This window comes from Colias eurytheme, chromosome 2 (genome assembly GCF_061535395.1).
Source record: "Colias eurytheme isolate Ceu_HAF_F1 chromosome 2, ilColEury1 Martin Lab GWU primary, whole genome shotgun sequence".
Taxonomy (NCBI): Eukaryota; Metazoa; Arthropoda; class Insecta; order Lepidoptera; family Pieridae; genus Colias; species Colias eurytheme.
This window is the reverse complement of record NC_142981.1, coordinates 108,317-133,789: the sequence shown is the minus strand read 5'-3', so window position 1 is coordinate 133,789 and position 25,473 is coordinate 108,317. Positions and strand designations below refer to the sequence as shown.

The window sequence follows — 25,473 nt, the reverse complement described above, 5'->3', positions numbered from 1 at the left end:
ATTCGCATCGTATTGCCGGTCCTTTGACTCGCGCGCAAAAGCCGACAGCAGTGAGCAGGACGATGAGCACGACGAGTGGCATGACGAGTAACGCGGCCACACTACGTCCCTGCCTACTTCCCTCGTCACTTCCCATACCACTCGTCGAGTCGTGTGGCTGGGGCATAACGATTGATATAAGTAAATCAATCGTAACGCTTCAAACTTCAAACTAAATGAAGCTATATGATTGGCTATTTAGAAACACATTCCTCGCTTCACGTCCCCGCACATTAATGGTGGAAAAGCACCCTTATGAATTGATTCGACGTCAAAAGTAAATCCATAAATCCTATTATAAACGTGAGGTCAATAGGCAGCCTTGTATTGATAACAGAACTTTTGACAGAATGTTAATTACTTAATATTAAAATATGTAAACTTTCAATAAATTAATATGCAGTTGCTTCCGCAGGTCGATAAAATGTTGTAAGACAATACATTATATAATCCCCAGCTCATTGCGTTCATTATACATTATTTAGGTGCAATCGTAGGTATTGTTCATGATACTCGAGGGTATCGGGTTAGGTCATACGACATATTATACATACTAATATACTATGCGAAAGTGTCACCTTTCTATTACTTTATATTATTTGCTCATTTCACTTCACACGCTTATTGAATCAGTGTCGTGATGAATAGGCCAAGCTGTCTTCGAAACCTGCATTTGTAACATTTGTTAAACATTTGCCGAGGATGTTGTGTTGTATGCTTCATTCCCGAAGGTCTCCCAGAGCGTGGCGAGTGGTCGGTGGTGGGTTATCCGAGACTCGCTCGTTTTATCGATTCGCGCAAACTAGGTTGCGACGCTTGCAGAAATACGAGCGTGCCTTATTTCACTCCCCAGTTATTGCAGTTTGTCGTGAATTACACAAAACATGTCATTTGTCTTTACGTGATTATATTTAGTAAGTATATTGTTAATTTGTTATGTTCCACATATACTTACTAAGTAAAACAAATCGCTTACGTCATGAAATGAGTTCATGGTCATTAGCTTCAATGTCTTTTCTGACTTTGACGTCTATTCAACTTTTGAGTATGTTTTTATTAAAGGTCCGTACAGTTCTGTGCTCTTTAAATTTTGAAAAGAATCCGAAATGTGTTACTGTTGCGACATCGGCACGCGTCACTGCACGGGCTGAAGCGTGATTCAGTGGCACGCATGCCTTCCTTTCTCCGAACTGGGGCGTAGGAGCGACCTTGCCGCGACTCACTGCGCACTGCGCCGGCGGCCCGTGGGCGGCGACATTTGACACTCCAAGCTCCTACCGCTCATGACTGTCCGTGGATAATACCACATAGGTTCATAAATCATAATATGGCCTTAACTAAATAATTGCGACCGATATGAAGTTAAGAACTTTATAGCATACTACTTTTTAGCATACCTAAGCATAAATGCAAATACTCATTAGAGTGATAGAATACTCAGTAAATTTAAAGTAAACAGTGTGCGCAATTAATTTGAATTCCATAATCGCCTTACGTTCGTTGCACCCCAAACATGTGTGACTCATATTGCTGCAGTAGGCTGAGACTGCCCCACATAAGGAAAATTGGCAGGCGAGGACGGTGGAAGTGCGCCAAATTCGGATTAGAACTGCATCGTTGTACCTATTTCGTTACAAATTTCCATAAATTTAAGGTTCAAATGTCACGCGGTCGTCTAGGCATATTTCGAAAAATGAGTCAACGAAATCAGATACTTTAAAAAAAATCATCATAAATCCTAACTTGGACATGCATTTAAAATTTCTACTTTATATGTTTTCATAGATAATGGTGGTTATTAGACTGGGGTGTCTGTTATTCTAGTTTTTTAGTTATTCTGTTAGTTATTCTGGTGACTGTTATTAGAGTGTGCCTGATTTAGTAAAAGCTAATTTTCACACTGTTTGTATGCATTTCCTGAGAACATTTACTATGGTGGTGTTTATTTTTTTTACACCATATGAAAGTAGAGATTTCAATGAATAAAAGGCACCCCAAGTTTTTGAAAAAGGCTGATATTTTGACGGGTGACTTTTCGATTGAAAATTAGGTTGTTTTTTTGGTATTAATTCAAAATAAGGCGAAAAAATAAATATTTTCAATCAAATAAATTATAGTGTATTTGGGACATAATAAAGTAAGTTTCCACCAAATTTCGTAGAAAAAAAATAAATTTTGAAGTAGATAAAAATAAAAGACCAAAAACTTGGTTTTTTGAATTTTTCACCTAAATTTTGAGGTTAAGTGAAAAAATTGTGAATACAAAAGTTGTAGAACTTTTAATTACCTACAACTTTGCCATTGAACTTTTTTCTATAGGACTTGTAGTTTTGTCGGAAATCGAGAGAAACCATTTTTTTCTCTTAAAAGCTCCCCCCTCCCGCTTCCAGAACTCGGATTGACCGTAATTTATTTTACCTTACATTTTTATCATATTCCCCTCCTTTTCTAATGGGTTTCATCCGACTGCGATTTTTTTGTTTCAAAAATTATCTACTCTAGTCTATTATATAACATTCATGTTTTCGTTCACAGTAAACGTAACGTTCGTCACTGTCTTTAATGGAATGGAAATCAACGTTTTCACTCGTGTCTCGTCATTCGTCAGTGAAGCTGAATTTGGGCGGTCCATTAAGCCGTCAATGCCGAGCCACACGTCCCGCGGCGGAGTTGCGTCAGGGCTCGTTTTGTTACCAACTAAGATTTTGTACTAGAATATTTGATACAAATACAAACAATAAAAACAGTCTTAATTAGCCAGGTGTTTCTGCAGCTTCGATATCATCCAACCGTTCAGTGCTTACCAGCTAGCTGAAGGCCGTCCCCGCGGTGCAGCGGCTTGAGTCGTCCACCCAAGTTCAAATCGCTATCAATGTCACTTTTTGTCACAGCGAGTGACGAGCGACGACGGTGACGCAACGCCGATAATCCCCTTCGCGTAACCACTACTTTATAATATATTGGAATATTCGTCAATTAGATTCACATTTGAAGTTCACATTATGTACCTACCTAGTGTTTTACTAATTATTTAATTTGACCTACAATTAACCAGTTGATAAGGTTCCGGTTGTTTCTTGTCGAGATTTGTATTTAATGACTAGACTATCTTTACTAATATTATAATGCTTCTAATATTATAAATCTTTAATAATGAAGAGTTTATTTGTTTCTTTGAACGCGCTAATCTCATAAAATACTAGTCCGATAAAAAAAAAATTCGTTGTTAGATAGCCCATTTATCGAGGAAGTCTATAGGCCATATATCATCACGCTAAGACCAACAGGAGCGGTGCACAGATAGTGATACATTATTGTATACATATGGTAATATAAAATAACAAAACACTGAAGTGACGAGATTCGTAAAGTCAAAACCCATCTATCATGATATAGGAGATAAGTGGACAGCGAGTGATCGCAACACTGACAAACATTGGAAACTTTCTGTTTGCAATAAAGTGAATTAGCTTGCTGTGCATCTGTGTGTCGCAGAACTTATTGAAATACTTAATTTTAAAACTATTTTTTTTTCACTGACCACAATCACATCGACTTTTAATATTTCGTGTTGTTTTTATTAATAACAATAATTTTTCAAAAAGTGAAGAAGCGTCACCAGGTCTTCCCGTGGAGTCTTCCCGTGTCAAACTTGGAGGTCTAAATACTGGTTATCTAAAACGTCTCGCGGGTGTCTACGAACCCTTACTAAATTTCTTCCATTCGTCATTTTGAGTTGCGTCTCTTGGCAATTTGTTATCGGCCCGAGTCCCAATTAGTAGGTGTTTCGTTCCACTTGCTACTTTCTACCGAGCACACCGGCCGCGGCCCCGTCGCGGGCCCTTCACGAGCGAGAAGTGGAGCCGCTACATGGCGATCATTATCATACTCGTTAATTAAGTTTGGTGATAGTATCCAGCGATAATCGGTGAATTTTAATTTTGTGAAAACGGGTACTTACCTACATCTGGGCAAACGGCCATAAACGTTTTATGTACCCTACAAACGATATAACCCCGTTATCTGAATGATACTGAAGTTTTGAACCTGGAATTTTCGGATTCGATCCTCATTTCATATATATTATTCAATGCTAAGAATTATTCAAATAACATAAGGATTCGTGTGATGCATAATATGAACCGTTGAAACCAGTGTGCAACATGAATGTTCCCACTTCCCGCATGTTTTATGTAACAGCGTCGATTAGGGGCCGTTGCGCGATCGGAGGAAATTGCATAAGAATGTCCGCGTGTCCCCGGCGAGGCGTGTGCGGAATAGTGTCGCGTAATTGTTACGCGTGGTGCGTCGCGGACGTGCTTACGCGGTGTGACGCGTCCGCCGTCCGCCAACACAATGTCAATGTCACGACTCACGCCTCGCGCTGAGAACCATGGGATTTACTTGACTCCTGTGTTACTTATATGCAATAACTTTATTCCCAATTTACTATACCTACTTAGCATAACGTGCTCTAGTTTTTTGTTAAATATGTATTATAAAAATAACGTTCGTTAGCACAATTTAGTGCCCAAAACGTTATAGGAACAACAAATTTCTTCTTCATGAAATTACGCATTAGTGCTGTGCTTAATTTGATTTAATGATATCGTGTTTCGTAGTCGTTTTGTCTCGTTCACTCGCTGGCACATCAAGGTTTTTTACGACGCTCTAATAACCTAGTGCTATAATGGTTTAAAAATCCACGAAATACTGTTAAAATTGTTAATTTACCGTAGAATCGTACGCTGGTTAATTGATGCAGTGGTTACTGATTGCTCATTGCGTCCGTTGACAGTAATTAATTAGTTAATTACATGAAGGTAATATTATGTTCATTGCAAGTTCATTAAGAAATCATTGCAGACTTTTTCTTAAATACCTGTTGGTTACTGAAGCAGCGAAAGGTTTCAGATTATACGATTTATAGTGCAATTCTAATTAATGCAAATACGTACGAACGTTACAAAAGTAAAGCGATTACTTCGTTTGTAACGAGGCTGGAGGCATGTTCATATTGAATGGGCCAACTTGCCAAGCGTCAGAGAATGTTACGGTGAAGTGTGAACCAAATCAACCGTAGCCCGTAGGTAATTGCTCGCCGCGGCCGCGTCAATGTCTTTTTGTAATTCATCTGAAACATCAGCTTATCCAAAATAAAAGAATTGAATAAAAAATCGATTGACTACAATTGCAATCTGAAAACTAAAAATTATTGCATATTTTATCAATTGATAAAATTTGATTTTTTTAACTTGTTTATGTAACTTTGTGATGTTTGTTTTATCAACACCAACAAATGACATCAGTATAATAACAATGTTTGCGAGGCGCTGCACGGCAGGCGTACGCATGCGCGCGGACGCCGTGTGCGCACGGGCGGGCAGCACGCACACGCGCGCGCCGTTCCCACGGTCCGCGCGCGAGCGGTCCGAGCTGCGAACGCTCATTTGTATCTACGGCTCCATCGATCGCACCTATTGTGTCCGCGTCGCGCCGAACCTCATCATTTATTCTTAAAACTGGAACGTGAGATTAGAAATGATTAGCCAGAATTGGAAGGCGTTCGTTCTCCAGATTGCGAACATTTATACTAACGCGTTTCAAATATATTCTAAAATAACTTAACAAAATTCAACAGTAACTCACTGTGACTTTTACTTTAACAAAACTGAACACTGGTCATAAAATAAGGTAACAGTAGTAAAGCATTAATTCCGTGTCGATTTTCACCGTTATACACGGAGTGTGCCGAGGAGAGATGCTCTTCGAAAAACAGTTTCACTAATTTGTCGACTTCTTACGTATGTAAATGCAACACTTTCCAGCTTTCGCGAATCTTTCTCTGCTCTTCATTTGTGCTAATACGTTACACGCGGGTGATTAATGGCGGGATTTAACGACCGGTAACACTATCGAAGGAATATAAATGATACACGTCGGGAATACATTTAATTAATTGAAAAATGTCAGTGTTGTAATTTAGATAGATAAATGAAGTAGGGTATATTTATGATAATGAGATGAGTAAAGCTGTAAACAAAAGGAGCACCCGTGGGAAGTCCCACGGGCGCGTTCCGCTTCGCGGCCCTTCGCCGCCTGCCCCTACCGGCTACCACCACGTGAACATCGCAGATCTCTGGATAAGGAAACATTAACGATTCACTTGGAATATGTGTTCAATCTTATAGAATTCTTCTACACATTCGCAAGCGGTATACCGGGCACCGACAAGGAGCCAGTCGAACTATTTTCTGAAAAACGATAGACTTCTCCAGGGCCTAACATCCCAACATCGGTTTTGAAATTTAAAACAATGCTCGTTCTTAGAGCAGAATAATCTATTTAGAAGGAAAACCCGCCTGTTATAAGTTATACTAGCGGTCCGCCCCGGCTTCACCCGTGGTACATATGAAAAATAGATGTTGGCCGATTCTCAGACTTACCCGATATGCACAGAAAATTTCATGAGAATCGGTCCACCCGTTTCGGAGGAGTATGCAGACTAACATTGTGTCACGAGAATTTTATATATAAGAATTATAATTCAAGTGCAAGATTTATACGTATGTATAACGACGACTACGAAAGTAATGAGTCGTAACTACGTTATAATTATGCAACCTTACATTAGTTCGGGTTCATGTGACACGCATGCGGCATGTCGATGCATTGCGTCATTTATATGGAATTTTTTTAAAGAAAATCAATTTCTAATGCATCTGATAAAGTGGAGCTATTTGTGGCTATAAAATCGAAAATACACGCGAGGAATAATTACCGAGGTAAAGTGCGCTTGCAGGTCAGCGGCGGTCAGCGGCGGACAGCCGCCGGCCACGCGACTCTCGACTCTATTTCCAGCGTAAACTGTAACGACGGATAATTCAAAAATTGCTTCGCCAAAACGTGACAGTATTCGTAAATGTCGTGATACACAGCAGTAGGTCTAATGTACCTTTCGGAGTAAAAGTTTGCGACATCTAATTTTGCAGTTAAAAAATATTAACTGTTACGTTAATTTCTATCATTTAAACATCATAATATTATCTTCCTAGTTATAACATAAAATAACTTCGCTTTGATTAGTTTTAAGTACATAGATGTCTTAATTTGCAGACTAGGTATAAGTTGATACTTAATTACACCATTATACTTCAATTGCTATCTAAACTTTCATATAGAGCTTATCGTTTTTATCATCGCTTTGTTTCCGCGTATATTCAATAATAATATTACACCAAACATGGCCGAAAATAGCAATAATCTTTTCTAAGCCAGCTTATCGGTTCATTAAAATTCTTTTGCTTATTAATCATTAATCGAAATACAAATGAGCCGCTGTTCGACACACTCCTGACGCGTTATGTTCTGAAGCAAACAAATAAACACAAATCTAAATTATTGAATATTAGTGAAAATAAAAACAAAAGCTAAGTTTCCATCTACAATTTAATTTCTAATTGTGATGTTTACACATTTTACAGTGGAAGTTAGGATCTTTTGTTGAATTTGTTATTGTTAATGAATACATTCGATTTTGAAAGTTTTTTACCAGTAGATTATTAGACCATTATCTTTGAAGGGCACACATATAAATCACTCTGTCCAAATATTGTAGTGTATATTAATTATAAAAAAATAATTCATTTTGTTATAAACCCTTTTTGGAATTACATACCTCATTAGCAATTAATGACTGCAATGAATGACAAGAGACCGTGGCCCTCGCCCGACCACGCCACCGCATTTCATTTATTTTCTCTATTATGACTTAGGGTGCACTCACACACATCAGTCACCGTCAAGTCACCGATGACTGATCGGCGACGGTTTGTGTACGTATCCACAAACACCAGTCACCGTCATGTTGTCCGTCAGTCACGTCACCGGTTTGACTGAATCATTGAACACATACATCAGGTTAGTGAGTGATTAGACGTGTGTCACGCTAGAGAACATGTAGCAATTGACGGTAGCACGACGCTGACTGAACTGAGACGTGACGGCACCGGGTGAGTGGGGATAAAAGTATGATACATGTATGAAAAGATTATTTGACGTGCCTGACCGGGGACGTCACTGATAGATTTCGTGCCGGCGACTGTCGTGTGGGAACAGAGTCATACTAGAACTATTGATACATATTTTTTTTTAATCCTGTCCGGTGACGTGCCGTGACGGTGACTGATGTGTGTGAGTGCACCCTTACCGGCATCATTAAAGTTTTATATCGCGGATGACGTGCGAACATCTTAAAAACATAACTTGCAATGACGCTACCCGGCAACTTGCTTTCCTGCAATGTAGTCGAGTAAACATACATATTAAGCTTCACTGAAAATTGATATTGACCGACGACTAAAAATAATGTTTTTATGCGATGTGTATTATCGTTTAACAAAACAAATTGAAACTGTTGAAAGTTTATATCCCATCATCTGCTTATATTCTCACAATCCAACTGCTGTTAAAAACTTAATACATATAGAAATTGAGTCTCGCATATTACAATCTATACACATAAAACCCGAGAAACCTCGCAATGTCGTATATTGCTTCTATTAATGGCAAATATGGGTCGATGTCTCTAAAATTTATTTCGATACGATGCAAATAACTCGAAGTGAGTACCATTGTGTGGTCTGTCCCGGAGGCGCGAGGCGCGAGGTTCATCTACCCGATAACGTCGATATTCGCTTTATCACACACTATCACCACTGGGAATGTTCCACGCGTGAGCATCACTGTATAAGGTATATAATTAGTTATGAAATACATATTAGATAAGGTGATACAAGGACGAGCGTTGAATGTTTTTGTTTATAAACGAGATTTTGTTACACATGATTATTTAAAGTGCTATCATTCAATAAACATACTCATCTTTACTTGTTTGACTCATTATTTCGAATGTGACCACAGACGGAAAGGAGAATGGGCATTTTACTATGGAAGTTGGGCCTGAACCCTTGAGTTGGACCAATACACATGATATATTGTTTTTATAATAGATCATAACACATAGATAACGGGAAAAATATATATAAAAAAATAATCAACCGGGTTTTTGTACAGTCACATCAAGTTTTATTTCTTTGTGTATAATATTTTTTGCAGTAAATAACTGTTATAAGACAATGATAATATCTTTATGTTACTCCAATTCACTTTCACTTACAAATACGTACTAATCTTAAGCCTTCTAATAACCGAAATACACTAATATTATGTTTTGTAACAGGTACCAGCTATACCGTGTTTATTATAATTCAACGTAGTTAAACGTTTTTTGTGGTTAAACTCAGTCACTCCAGTGACATTTAGATTTATATTTACTTCACTCGAATTAAAAACACCGTTATTGTGCGCAAAATAATAGCCAAATAAATAAATCTTTTTGCCTTGACTGTACAAGAACCCGGTTGATATATTTTTATATTTTATTTTTTTCGTAAGGTATGTGTAATGATCTATCACAAAAACAATATTTCGTGTATATTGGTCTTAGCCCAAGTTTCAGGCCCAATTTGCCCATTCTCCTTTATTTACTTACACCAAGTTAACACAAACTTATGCATCAATTGAGTATAGTTGAATATGTTTACAGTTTTTGTTCAGGTTGAGGCGTGGTGTAACAGAAAGTTGTGCGGTGGAACAGTAACCAAATTACGTACAATTTTTTGTGGTATTGTTCGAGCCGATCTGTTTGGGGCTATCTCCAACTGCTAGTTACGGTCGTTTGACCGTAGCTCGTAATGGGTGAAATTGTATAAGCGTACTCCTGCCGATCGTGGATGTGATTTACGGCGACTTTCTAACATTGAGTTTATTTGGCAATGTTATTACGGTTTCGTTTGTGAGCGATGCGATTGCGATAGCACATCCGGAACTCGATTGCTATGCATCTAATATTGAGTTACGACACGTCTTATTACTCCATGGGAAGCCTTTGTTCGATGTTTACTTCTTTTTATAATGTGCGTTATAAAATGATCAGAAATTGCACAGTAAGAAATACGCGCGGATGCTATTAAGATTCGAATCACTATGGGCTTTTGAGCCTCGTAATGAATTTTGTTACATATATTGTGCATTACAGAAACAAGCTGTATTTCAAACAGCTCCGTAATCTAATAATTTAGTACAAGCCAATCGGATTAGATTCAAAGTGCAGTATATAACTCTTGGATAATTTAATTTGTAATAATTAGTGAGCAGGTTCCGTGTTTGTCAGAAGTCAGCAGTCAGCACGGCTGCCGTAATGCAGTAATTACTGCGAGCGGTTTCCCCGCAGGCGTGCTGGAGAAAGCCCTCGCCCCATATCGCCCGGTACAATTAACTTTCGAGCTTCTGCCCCAGTGCCGCCGGTGCCAGCCTCCACGCGGGAAATTATCATCTCGTCGCGTCGCTCGCTTATTAAAGGGAAATTACAGAATTTATGGTTATGATCGTATTGACGTCCATAATTTTCTCTGTGAATGAAGTGGACCGAATTTTGGAAGCGATGTGACTTCACTTAACAGCGAGCGAGATGGGCCGTTAGCCGTGTATAAGTTGAATATGAGCGTCGAACGTGCTGACGGCTCTGTTTGCCCCGCGCTAGGGCGGCGCATCGATCGCGAACGCCGCCACACCGCCAAGGTCTGCGCCCTTGCGCCCGCGTCCCAGTGACGATACAGCTTATCTTATCGCTATCAGCCAACTGGGTCATCTGACGAAATTACTGTTTTTTTTTGTTAATCCCCGTACTCATCGAAACCTAGTTACGTCTTCGTGGCCTAATTATTATTGTTTACAGTGAATCTTACTGCGGCACATATTTGAGCTGTGTTTTAAACAGAAAAAGAGGAGACGAGCACTTTGAGAAAATATTCACGATTTCATGGAAAGTTCAGCAAGAATTTATATGAAAGCAGATTTTGCACACGTTCTCTCGGAAAATTTGTAGCACTATGAAACATTCCAGAGGCGGGTCACGTGGCTGAAATACCGGTCGTGCACAAAACAATAGCTCGGCTGCTCTCTCGTAAACCTGTACTAGTGTAAACCTTTGGGTTCGAGACCTTGTTTATTTTGTAAACTGTGCTATACCTACTACTACACGTTGTTTCCACTTTACTGTTTCAAAATATGATCATATTATTAAGTTATGCGTTGCGTTCGAATATCGTGTAAAGTAATTTCGATTAATTACAGTGGGTATAATTTCTATTACATGTCGGAGAATTTAAATAACTCTCCATAATTAATTATAATTAGGTAGATATGTGAAATAATATTAAATAATGACTCAGTGCGCACACCTTGCGCGGTCGATGGTAGTACCGAGACTATATCATCGAGCTACTGACTCAAGGAATATAAACCATAGCATGGCCCGTAAGCCGATACATTTCATATCAATTCAATATCGACATTATGTTGTACACAATAGAGTACATTATAATAGGAAGGTATAGCCACATAACAACTACTCTGTTATGATTCTCTCACACGGCCATTCTGACAACGAGCGCGTTCTCGCGCGAACAATTTGACAAGTAATTTTGCAAATTACTTACTGCGTTGTTATTTCATTTGTTGTATTCAAACTCTTTTCCCTTCACGGTTTGTAACTTTTCACACCGACTCACAAATTATTACTCATCATCGTCATCATCGGCGATATCAACAACTGCTACTGTCGCCTAAAGGCGAAGCTTTGAATGTATTGTGTGTGTTTATTATATTGTAAGTGTAGAGCTCTGAACAAATACTGGAACTACATGCAGCGCGGAGCCTGACATGTACTGTAGTCACATGAAGCGCAATGCTTCGCACAAAATCTGGAACTACATACAGCGCGGAGCCTCATATGTACTGTGACTACAAGGAGCTTAAAGCTACCCACAACAACTGGAACTACATGCAGCGCGGAGCCTGCCATGTACTGTGATCACAAGGAGCGCAATGCTACCCATAACATCTGGAACTACATGCAGCGCGGAGCCTGCCATGTACTGTGATCACAAGGAGCGCAATGCTACCCATAACATTTGGAACTACATGCAGCGCGGAGCTTGCCATGTATTGGTGTGTGTGTGTGTATTATATTGTAAGTGTAGAGCTCTGAATAAATACTGGAACTACATGCAGCGCGGAGCCTGACATGTACTGTAGTCACATGAAGCGCAATGCTTCGCACAAAATCTGGAACTACATACAGCGCGGAGCCTCATATGTACTGTGACTACAAGGAGCTTAAAGCTACCCACAACAACTGGAACTACATGCAGCGCGGAGCCTGCCATGTATTGGTGTGTGTGTGTGTGTATTATATTGTAAGTGTAGAGCTCTGAATAAATACTGGAACTACATGCAGCGCGGAGCCTGACATGTACTGTAGTCACATGAAGCGCAATGCTTCGCACAAAATCTGGAACTACATACAGCGCGGAGCCTCATATGTACTGTGACTACAAGGAGCTTAAAGCTACCCACAACAACTGGAACTACACGAAGCGCGAAGCTTCCAATGTACTGTGATCACAAGGAGCGCAATGCTACCCATAACATCTGGAACTACATGCAGCGCGGAGCCTGCCATGTACTGTGATCACAAGGAGCGCAAGCGCTACCCACAACTACACGAAGCGCGGAGCTTCCAATGTACAATATGACATACACGCCTTGCTATGTCAAACACAGAGCTATTATTGAGCTATTAAATTGTGGTGTGCATGTGTGTTATGAAACTTTTGTGTAATACTTAGATTAACTATACGGAACTATGTAACAACCGAAGGAATAAATAGGTAAAAATAATAAAATAAAACAAAAATAAAATTAGACGGAGTATGTATTTATTTATTTGTGAGAGAATCATAACAGAGTAGTTGTTATGTGGCTATACCTTCCTATTATAATGTACTCTATTGTGTACAACATAATGTCGATATTGAATTGATATGAAATGTATGGGCTTACGGGCCATGCTATGGTTTATATTCCTTGAGTCAGTAGCTCGATGATATAGTCTCGGTACTACCATCGACCGCGCAAGGTGTGCGCACTGAGTCATTATTTAATATTATTTCACATATCTTCCTAATTATAATTAATTATGGAGAGTTATTTAAATTCTCCGACAGCAGCGGTGGGATCGGCACTTATTACCCCCGATTCCAATAAGAATACTACGTTAAACGGTGCAAATCTGCAAGTGAGTGAAACGAGTGATAGTGTTAGTGGAGTTCAAGAAGAAATAGATAGTGTTAATGAGGTTCGAGAAGCACCAGAGTTTCCACCAATATAAATCGTGAGAATGTTAACATAACAACAACATCATGTGTTGTGTGTGGGTTTTCCCAATAAAGCATCATGTCGTGCGCATCCCTGTTAAAAGAAATGCAGATACACTTCCCGAAACGAAATATTTTGTTTCCGGGTCTAATGCATAAGTAAGGAAGACCCACTACGAGGCCAGCCTTCATCTACCTGTGTGGACATTATTTTTAACGTGAAAAGAAGCTAAGAAGCGAGAGGAAATACCTTTTCGAGATATGGTATGGTAAAAAAGTGATCGAGTTTCAACATACATCGAGTGCTCTACTACAAAGTTGGCGCTAATCGACCGGCTGAGAACGGGCTGGAACTATGCGAATATAGTAAATTCGTGGTAGAAGGTATTGCAGATGACCAGGTATGATCTGATTTATTATGATACACGCCGATTGATTTTGTGGGTCTTGATAGACATTTTGGCACAAATCAATTAAAGCGTCGCATGTTGCAAATTGTTGCTATAACTGTGTGTTCACATGTCATTACAAACGTGACGGTAAATCTCGCCTATGAAACAAAATCAGTTAGTTTAATCATTAAGAATAACAAAGGTCCGTTGAATATTTAAGAAATAGTACAACAACGCACTTATAGTCATAAATTTGGTCACATAGAAGAGGTTTGTTTTTCTAAGCAACGGGCGGCACGCTCTTTAAGAAACAATACCCTGTTAATGTGTGTTTACAGCACGATACCCTGCAGTCACAGATGTTGCCGGCGTTAAGTTCAAGTGCCTTATTGACAGCAGGTCCGATTGTTTTTTTTTTTTCCTTTGTAAAAGGATAGCCGATAGCATGACGCCTCTAGAGTTTGTATAAACTCGCGTAACAGGAATTGGCCCTGTATCAACCTATTCATTCGCCCGTTCAACATTACTGGTTATTGTAATAATGATGTTAATATGAGCTTTGGTTATTGTAGACTCTCGAGTACTTCCTGGGATAGAGTAACAGGTTGAGATGTTTGTACTAGAGCCGGACGTAGTTTGATTATGAATAACAATGGGACTCAAATTATTCGTGAATATAAAATAAACAATATTTGTTTTTGCGGAAAGTAATTTTGAATCTATAGACACGGATTTAAATGATTTTAACGATTTTCATCGTGTCAGATCCATTATTGAAAGTAAAGCACAAATTTTGTGAAATGGGAATAAGACTTGTGAATACAACCCTAGCACAATCTACAGTTCTTTCAACATTGATAAGGTTTTGTAATGCCCTTGTTGTAAAACCAAGGACTAGATAAATTACGTGACTTCATAGCTACTTTTTATATTCAACGATGTTCTCGAGTTTTCAAAATCATAAGAGGTTACATTCTTTTGTTTAAAAAGAGTATTGAAAGTCTCGCTTGCGCAGAGTTTTCATTTAATTGGAATAAATGCAAGTTGCTGTTGCAACATTGAATAGGTATTCACCACAAGGTTTCATAACATCGAACGGTACTTGTCAGATAAAAAAAAAAATAAGGCTCTTGCTGAAGCATTATTGTTAAAAGAACGTTAAAGTTCGCGAAATATTTTAGAATGATAAAAAAAAAAGATTTCTGCTTCTTTATTAACGATTTTCGTACAAATCTCGTTGTCGAAGTACACACAGATTCCTGTTCAATAGATTGATAGTGGTTCAGTTTTCCTACAAGAAAGTAATGATCAACTTAAAAGTCGAATATTATCAAAGAATCACTGACACAGAAAGTTGTTATCATAGTTATTAAATAGAGTTAAAATATTTAAGAAGACCTCAAGCATAATCAATTAAGTGTTAACATTTTAAAATATTAACAGACTGAAATAGTCTCAAAGCATCATGTCATAAGAAAAAGATTTTCTCCTCGTGTTCATAGATGATGGGCTTACATACAAGTTTTTCATTTCGATGTCGGTACCTACACAAGGGTCCAAGAATACCGCATGTAGATTTTATTAGTAGAAACTAGTTGTCTCCACATAATGTTCAATTTGGGCAAAAAAAAAGTAAAGATTCGCGACGACTACAAGCCGAACATAAGTTGTTGATCCGAACATAAGTAAAGTAATTGAAGCCGATAAAATGATATTATTGATTTAAATTTAAGGTGTCACATATGATAAAAAAATGCTTGATGTTAAGCGCTTTGTTTTTGTTATCTTATTTAAGGCGCTGAAAGGAATAGTAGCCGATCAAGCTACGTCATTCGCAGGTAGCGAACTCATAGACTTGTGTTGACAGTGTCCTTTTGAGTTTTACAAAATTACAAGCGGGATGAGTTGCGCTAACGGGTTATTTTAAAAGGTTTATGTCTGTTCTTAAGTTCATTGTTTCATTATCACTGAAAATCATGAACGTAGATATTGACATTCTACAATTATTGGCAAAATTCAACTTACTTTGAATTGTATTGTATGAAAGAAACGCACAGCACAGGCGACAGCCCATTGCAATTGTCTATAGGCTGCAAGTCCACCGTGTAATAATGTTTTAGTACGAGTGTCAACACTTTAGTACTTAGTTGACCTATTTGAAATAATTAGAAATAACACAAAAGTCAGGATGGACGAGCAATTGCACGTCTATAAGGCTCGTATTGAAAAAAAAAAACGCATTCTATTTAATGTTGATGATTTTGTGTTAGTAAGAAAGAAAAGCCGATTGTAACATCAATGTTATTTTACTTGTTTTGATAGTCATTTATGATTATTGAATCGTCTGAAGGTAGACTGTGACAATGTGATATCGTCGGTAGTGGTAAATGATATGGAAGTCGGTGCGACTTTAGAACCTGGTTCAGTCTTCGTAAATTAATTATTATTTGTTACTCTGCCCCAATTGTAAAGTGTTGTTATTATACCTAGTATACATCAAGTTATAAGTGCAAGGTGGTTTTGTGTTTTCCTGTAAATAGTGTCACTGGACGACGAATTGATGGCGTGTTATACGATGTTAATAACTAAGTTAGGAGAGAAGTTCTCCAGTCCATGCAAAATAATCTAAAATTTGCGATAACGAGAGGTATCGAATCGAGCCACAAACTGGAGGCCGTGTTCAGTATATATTTGTCTCAACTTCCAAATTTATCTAAGCAGTTGGAAAGTGAGCCAATGAATTTAAAAAAATGTAATCCACAAAAGTTACTCCTTACTTCCAGTAATTCCCAGGTTGCCTGCAGAGATTGCTTTGTAGCAATAAGGCCGCATATTGTGTAAAATATTTTTACCTTATAAGTCTGTACTAGATTTTCTTACATTGTTTTCTACAATAAAGTATTATTAATAAATAAATACATACTCCGTATAATTTTATTTTTGTTTTATTTTATTATTTTTACCTATTTATTCCTTCGGTTGTTACATAGTTCCGTATAGTTAATCTAAGTACATATTACACAAAAGTTTCATAACACACATGCACACCACAATTTAATAGCTCAATAATAGCTCTGTGTTTGACATAGCAAGGCGTGTATGTCATATTGTACATTGGAAGCTCCGCGCTTCGTGTAGTTGTGGGTAGCGCTTGCGCTCCTTGTGATCACAGTACATGGCAGGCTCCGCGCTGCATGTAGTTCCAGATGTTATGGGTAGCATTGCGCTCCTTGTGATCACAGTACATTGGAAGCTGCGCGCTTCGTGTAGTTCCAGTTGTTGTGGGTAGCTTTAAGCTCCTTGTAGTCACAGTACATATGAGGCTCCGCGCTGTATGTAGTTCCAGATTTTGTGCGAAGCATTGCGCTTCATGTGACTACAGTACATGTCAGGCTCCGCGCTGCATGTAGTTCCAGTATTTGTTCAGAGCTCTACACTTACAATATAATACACACTCACACACCAATACATGGCAAGCTCCGCGCTGCATGTAGTTCCAGATGTTATGGGTAGCATTGCGCTCCTTGTGATAACAGTACATGGCAGGCTCCGCGCTGCATGTAGTTCCAGATGTTATGGGTAGCATTGCGCTCCTTGTGATAACAGTACATGGCAGGCTCCGCGCTGCATGTAGTTCCAGATATTATGGGTAGCATTGCGCTCCTTGTGATAACAGTACATGGCAGGCTCCGCGCTGCATGTAGTTCCAGATGTTATGGGTAGCATTGCGCTCCTTGTGATAACAGTACATGGCAGGCTCCGCGCTGCATGTAGTTCCAGTATTTGTTCAGAGCTCTACACTTACAATATAATAAACACACACAATACATTCAAAGCTTCGCCTTTAGGCGACAGTAGCAGTTGTTGATATCGCCGATGATGACGATGATGAGTAATAATTTGTGAGTCGGTGTGAAAAGTTACAAACTGTGAAGGGAAAAGAGTTTGAATTCAACAAATGAAATAACAACGCAGTAAGTAATTTGCATAATTACTTGTCGAATTGTTCGCGCGAGAACGCGCTCGTTGTCAGAATGGCCGTGTGAGAGAATCATAACAGAGTAGTTGTTATGTGGCTATACCTTCCTATTATAATGTACTCTATTGTGTACAACATAATGTCGATATTGAATTGATATGAAATGTATGGGCTTACGGGCCATGCTATGGTTTATATTCCTTGAGTCAGTAGCTCGATGATATAGTCTCGGTACTACCATCGACCGCGCAAGGTGTGCGCACTGAGTCATTATTTAATATTATTTCACATATCTTCCTAATTATAATTAATTATGGAGAGTTATTTAAATTCTCCGACATATTAATAATACTTTATTGTACAAAACAATGTAAGGAAATCTAGTACAGACTTATAAGGTAAAAATATTTTACGCAATATGCGGCCTTATTGCTCACACACAGCAATCTCTGCCAGGCAACCTGGAAGTTACTGGAAGTAAGGAGTAACTTGTGGACTACATTTTTTTTTTCATTCACTCACTTTCCAACTGCGGCCTCCAGTTTGAGACTCGATTCGATACCTCTCGTTAGCGCAAATTTTAGATTATTTTGCGTGGACTGGAGAACTTCTCTCCTAAGTCAGTAATAAACATCGTAGAACACGCCATCAATTCGTCATCCAGTGACACTATTTACAGGAATACACAAAACCACCTTGCACCTATAACTTGATGTATACTAGGTATAATAACAACACTTTACAATTGGGGCAGAGTAACAACTAATAGGTAATTAATTTACGAAGACTGAACCCGGTTCTAAAGTCGCACTGACTTCCATGTCATTTGCCACTACCGACGATATCACATTGTCACAGTCTACCTTCAGACGATTCAATAATCATAAATGACTATCAAAACAAGTAAAATAACATTGATGTTACAATCGGCTTTTCTTTCTTACTAACACAAAATCATCAACATTAAATAGAATGCGTTTTTTTTTTCAATACGAGCTTTATAGACGTGCAATTGCTCGTCCATCCTGACTTTTGTGTTATTTCTAATTATTTCAAATAGGTCAACTACTAAAGTGTTGACACTCGTACTAAAACATTATTACACGGTGGACTTGCAGCCTATAGACAATTGCAATGGGCTGTCGCCTGTGCTGTGCGTTTCTTTCATACAATACAATTCAAAGTAAGTTGAATTTTGCCAATAATTGTAGAATGCCAATATCTACGTTCATGATTTTCAGCGATAATGAAACAATGAACTTAAGAACAGACATAAACCTTTTAAAATAACCCGTTAGCGCAACTCATCCCGCTTGTATTTTTGTAAAACTCAAAAGAACACTGTCAACACAAGTCTATGAGTTCGCTACCTGCAAATGACGTAGCTTGATCGGCTACTATTCCTTTCAGCGCCTTAAATAAGACAACAAAAACACAGCGCTTAACATGCTCTTTTTTTTGTGAAGACACATTTTTAACAGGAGCTAGGTGACAATATTTACCAGTAAATGCGTCAACAATTACCAATGCGCATTTCTTAAACTCGTAAGTGCCATTCGTATCGATTGTAATGTATGAAGTGGCTCTGACACATTTTCTATCGGATGTTAAGTCGACTGTCCAGCTCTAGAGGGTCTTTTATTAACTTTGCGATGTTAAAACGTTCAATGTACGTTCTAACGAAATTACACAAAATTTTTGCAGGATTTCCAAACTTAAATGTTTCAAATAATCATGAAATGATTGTATCAATAAACGAATGATAACACTTCATTTGCACCTAACAAAACAAGAAGTTTATATAGCAGGCATTTTTTTTATCGTATGTGACAACCTTAAACTTAAATCAATAATGTCATTTCATCGCACCTGTCGCGAATCTTTACTACTTTTGCCCGAATTGAACATTATGTGGAGACAATTAGTTTCTGCTAATCAAATCTACATGCGGTATTCTTGCACCCTTGCGTAGGTACCGACATCGAAATCAAAAGCTTGTATGTAAGCCCATCATCTATGAACACGAGGAGAAAATCTTTTTCTTATGACATGATGCTTTGAGACTACTTTAATCTGTTAATATTTTAAAATGATAACGCTTAATTGATTATGCTTGAGGTCTTCTTAAACCTTTTAACTCTATTCAATAACTATGATAACAACTTTCTGTGTCAGTGATTCTTTGATTTTAATATTCGATTTTTAAGTTGATCATTACTTTCTTGTAGGAAAATTGAACCATAATAATCTATTGAACAGGAATCTGTGTGTACTTCAACAACGAGATTTGTCCGAAAATCGTTAATAAAGAAGCAGACGTCATCATTTTTTGTTTTGTTAATTTCTCCGCAGGTGGGTGTCCGTATGCGAAGTACACCAATCCTACTTTACGTCTTTTTTATTTATTTCATACAATAGGGGCTAAGACTTAAGAAAAGCTAGGAGTAATCTCTCTACAATACCTCACGAATAAATATCTCTTATTTATCTGACGAAGCTACCGTTCGATGTTATGAAACCTTGTTGTGAATACCTATTCAATGTTGCAACAGCAACTTGCATTTATTCCAATTAAATGAAAACTCTGATCAAGTGAGACTTTCAATACTCTTCTTAAACAAAAGAATGTAACCTCTTATAATTTTGAAAACTCGAGAACATCGTTGAATATAAAAAGTAGCTATGAAGTCACATAATTTATCTAGTCCTTGGTTAACAACAAGGGCATTACAAAGCCTTATAAACGTTGAAAGAACTATAGATTGTACTAGTGTTGTATTCACAAGTCTTATTTCCATTTCACAAAATTCGTGCTTTACTTTCAATGATGGGTCACACAGGATGAACATAATTAAAATCATTGGAATCCGCGTCTATAAATTCAATATTATTGTCCGCAAAAACAAATATTTTTTATTTTATATTCACGAATAATTTGACTCCCATTGTTATTCATAATCAAACTACGTCCGGCTCTAGTAAAAACATCTCAACCTGTTACTTCATCCCCGAAAGTACTCGAAAGTCTACAACAACCAAAGCTCATAATATTTACATCATTAACAGTTATAGGTAATGTTGTACGGGCGAATGAATAGGTTGATACAGTGCCAATTCTTGTTACGCGAGTGTATACAAACTCTAGAGGCCTGGTCATGTTATCCATGGCTATCCTTTTACAAAGGAAAAAAAAAAAAACAATCGGACCCGCTGTCAATAAGGCACTTGAACTTAACGCCGGCAACATCTGTGACTGTAAGCAGGGTATCGTGCTGTAAACACACATTAACAGGGTATTGTTTCTTAAAGAGCGTGCCGCCCGTTGCTTAGAAAAACAAACCTCTTCTATGTGACCAAATTTATGACTATAGGTGCGTTGTTGTACTTTTTCTTAACAACGGACCTTTGTTATTCTTAATGATTAAACTAACTGATTTTGTTTCATAGGCGAGATTTACCGTCACGTTTGTAATGACATGTGAACACACAGTTATAGCAAACAATTTGCAACATGCGACGCTTTAATTGATTTGTGCCAAAATGTCTATCAAGACCCACAAAATCAATCGGCGTGTATCATAATAATTCAGATCATACCTGGTCATCTGCAATACCTTCTACCACGAATTTACTATATTCGCGTAGTTCCAGCCCCTTCGCAGCCGGTCGGTTAGCACCAACTTTGTAGTGGAGCACTCGATGTATGTTGAAACTCGATCACTTTTTAACCATACCATATCTCAAAAAAGGTATTTTCGTTACACCATTATGCTGCCGTAAACTCGCTATCATTCGGGTCGTACATCGGTATGTAAACATCATTATAGTTTACCTTCCTTAATTATGCGTTAGACCCGGAAACAAAATGTTTCGTTTCGGGAAAGTGTATCTGCCATTTCTTTTAACAGGGATGCGCACGACATGATGATTGCGAAACCCACACACAACATTGTCGTTGTCGTGCTAACATTCTCATGATTTATTGGTGGAAACTGTGGTTCTTCTCGAACCTCATTAACACTAGCTATATCTTCTTGAATCTCACTAACATTATCACTCGTTTCACTCACTTGCAGATTTGCACCGTTTAACAAAGTCTTATTCGTATTGGAATCGGGGGTAATAAGTGCCGATCCCACCGCTGCTGTCGGAGAATTTAAATAACTCTCCATAATTAATTATAATTAGGTAGATATGTGAAATAATATTAAATAATGACTCAGTGCGCACACCTTGCGCGGTCGATGGTAGTACCGAGACTATATCATCGAGCTACTGACTCAAGGAATATAAACCATAGCATGGCCCGTAAGCCGATACATTTCATATCAATTCAATATCGACATTATGTTGTACACAATAGAGTACATTATAATAGGAAGGTATAGCCACATAACAACTACTCTGTTATGATTCTCTCACATACATATCAAACATGCAACAAATAAATTCTTTATTTGCAAAATTACAGCGAAACGCATAACCCATAAAATGAAATTTATTTGGGTGTTACCATAGAAATCTAAATAACAAGACACTAGAAGTCGTAAGCGTGCGTGACCTTGTCGCCACTCAGGTGATTTGTACATCACCAGTGCATTCGTCACTGTTCAGTTGCTCTGGAGACGTATGAGTGTATACATGGTGTGTTTCAGCAATTCCCATTGCGGAAATTCTTCCACAAGTTGTAATTATACTTATAAAGGAATAATATTTCATCGGAAAATATTTTTTTTTAGAAATAATGCCGTTTTTCCTTAAAATTATAGAATATTTACAAGTATTACGAGTGTCACCATAGTAATCGAAATAACAATGAATGACACAGTCGACCATTCTTATTATCACGTTTGTTCGTATTGGAGCAAAAAGTCTCATATACTTAGGGATGTTATTCTAAAATAAACCGTAAATTCGTGCGTTAGGATACATATTCAAAAGCTTAATTTAATAGATAAGTTAGTTTTCACTAAAATCAAGCTGTCCAATAAAAGGCATAGTTTACTTGTGTGTACTGTTTAGCTTTCGGTTTGAATGTGTTGATTTTGGCGACAGCGGTTTTCATACGAATTATGACATTACAGCACTTCTATGTGTCTTGTTATTTAGATTTCTATGGGTGTTACAGTTTCGTTATCAGTTATCGCGGAGAGCAGTTTAATCTTGTAATAATATTAGCTGTGATATTAGTCTCGTTTGTCGGTCAGACGCGGCCGAGCGCGGCGCGCGGCTCGTCTGTTTGTCTGTTGCGACTCGTGGTCGTGACACATCACACATCGCACAACTACAAACATGCACCACTCTCTGATTCAGATCGGCTAATACACTGGTTTATTTCGTCAAAATATTATTAAGGAAGATATTATTTTTTGAATACATATGTTTTGAGCCGATATACTTTTACGTATATACTAGCGGCCCGCCCCGGCTTCGCCCGTGGTACATATGAAAAATAGATGTTGGCCGATTCTCAGACTTACCCGATATGCACAGAAAATTTCATGAGAATCGGTCCACCCGTTTCGGAGGAGTATGCAGACTAACATTGTGACACGAGAATTTTATATATAAGATATAGATTAATAAAGAACGATCTCGAAACAGCAATGCGTCGAAAACAAATTTACAATGTCATTATTCACATAGAATGATAAGCGAATGTGCGCGCCGCCCACCGGCCGTGCGCTGCCAGCAGGCCTGCAGTCGGGGAACCTGACACCAGCTCGGCAGAGGCGGCATCGCGATAAATACATACATACAAAAACCTAAACCGTGGGTGCGCCTTTTTTGGAACTCTTAGGCGAACTTCGACGAAATTGTAATTTATTATTTACATAATATTATCAATTTATATTTATACCCATAAAATTTACATTAAATTATGGAGTAATATTAGTTATTTCTGAGAGTCTTTTTAACTATAATAGTTCAGATAAGAAGTCTTTCTGCTGTTTGTGCAGCGCAGCGTCGCTAAGCGCGTCTCCATGTAAACTTTGATCGAGCGCCTGTAATCAGCGTTAGTGTTTTTGTTAGCATCTCCCTTATTAGTAACACTTTTTATGTTCATTTTGTTTTTTTGAGTCATTACCTATAAATAGGTTTTTGATGAGAATACCTTTTACATTAAAAACGCCTTGAAAATAAATTAGAAGCGTGAAGGATAACCGTGTCATGCAACGTTCAAGGCTCGAGCCAAGTTTATGGTATAATTATTGAAATTCGCATAAAATATGTTATAGCAAGTTCCATCTATAGGTAACAGCCAAAAAAATAAAATTCATAATCTTGACTTTATTTCGACTATCTACCCACGACATCAAAGTCGATGAAGATTCTCGATCAGTACTCAGTGACGTGTTCCCGTAACCGTATATGTATGGTAACTGCGCCGAAATTGCCATAATAGTGCGCCACATATTATAATACACACGTAAGGGCCGGCGCCCACTGCCGGCACGGCACGGCATGGCACGGCAGAGCATCCCGCGGCGTGCAATGGCATCCCGCGGCGTGCAGTGGCATCCCGCGGCGTGCTGCGTGATCCCGCGGCATTCAGTGGCATGCCGTGGCATCCTGCTAAAAGCCCCACTAATGCTGCATAAGTTTCAACCTTATTTCAACTAGCTAGCAATCATAATTCCTTGACCCCAAGGTGACGCATACGCCTCGCGGGATGCAATGGCGCGCCGCGGCATTCCTTGGAATGAAACAGCAAGACACGTCATGCCGCCGCATCCTGCGGCGTGCCGCGTCATGCTGCAGCATCCTGCGATACGTCGCGGCATCGTGGCATCGAAATAAAGTAACTTGAATTCTAAACTGATTGAAATAAGATTCAAAATAACTTCATTAGTAATAAAATCCTCTGCCCTGCCATGCCACGCCGTGCCGGCAGTGGGCGCCGGCCCTTACGTTACAGCAGCGGGTGAACGCCCTCAGCAAACACTGTCACTGCTAAACAAATCTTTGTGCGACAGCTTGCGGTTCCGCGAATGCATTTACAAATAATTTGGAAAATCCAAAAGTGCACGCCTCATAATTTTTTTTTAATAAATATTTATTAATTATTATTTTTGTTTATTTAATAACAATTAAACCGCATCGAATCAGACCCTGAAAAATGAAAGGGTTCTATTCCTGAGCATACTCAAGCGTAAGAGAAAAAAAAAGACTCGATTAGTAAAGTATTTCGGTCGCTATCGTGTTAACAAGAAAAAGGATCCGCACATACAGACACACGGACGTCCAAGACAGAACTTTTTTAAACTGTTTTTTAACTAGTTTAAATAACAAAAATGACATCAAAAATATCATGAATGTTAAAAATAGTGTTTTTTCTTAATATGTGTGTGTATGTATTATCTTACAAGTGCAATGTATGATACATAAAGACATTTTAAGTTTGAAAAATCAGATGTTTTGCGCGAAGTGACAGTAGTACCCACCTCAACGCTTCGCTTATGAGGCGTGCAATAAATGCAGGCCATTGACAAATATTATTGCGTTGTTAGAAAATTCTTATCGGCGACATGCTCAAGGATCGGTCCTGTCGTGCTAGATTTGTTACTGTGTTAATATCGTCAAAAGTCTTAGTTAACTAGAGGAAAGATTTGGATTTTAGTTTAGATTATATTTCTTGTGAAATCGTCCATTTGCCAAAGGCAAGAATTAGAACAATTCTTACCCATTGTTAACGATATCTACATCGAGACATGATTTAGATGTGAGGAGGGCGACGACCCCGGGCGATGGCGCAGCAGCTCCTGCCAGTCACTAAACTTAA

At 38.4% G+C, this 25,473-nt stretch overlaps 1 protein-coding gene across 5 annotated transcripts in view; it reads left to right on the top strand.

Annotated features, from left to right (window-relative positions):
- spir (spire type actin nucleation factor) overlaps positions 1-25,473 on the top strand; it is a 120,604-nt gene that overhangs the window by 29,201 nt on the left and 65,930 nt on the right. The gene's annotated exons all lie outside the window — the stretch shown is intronic.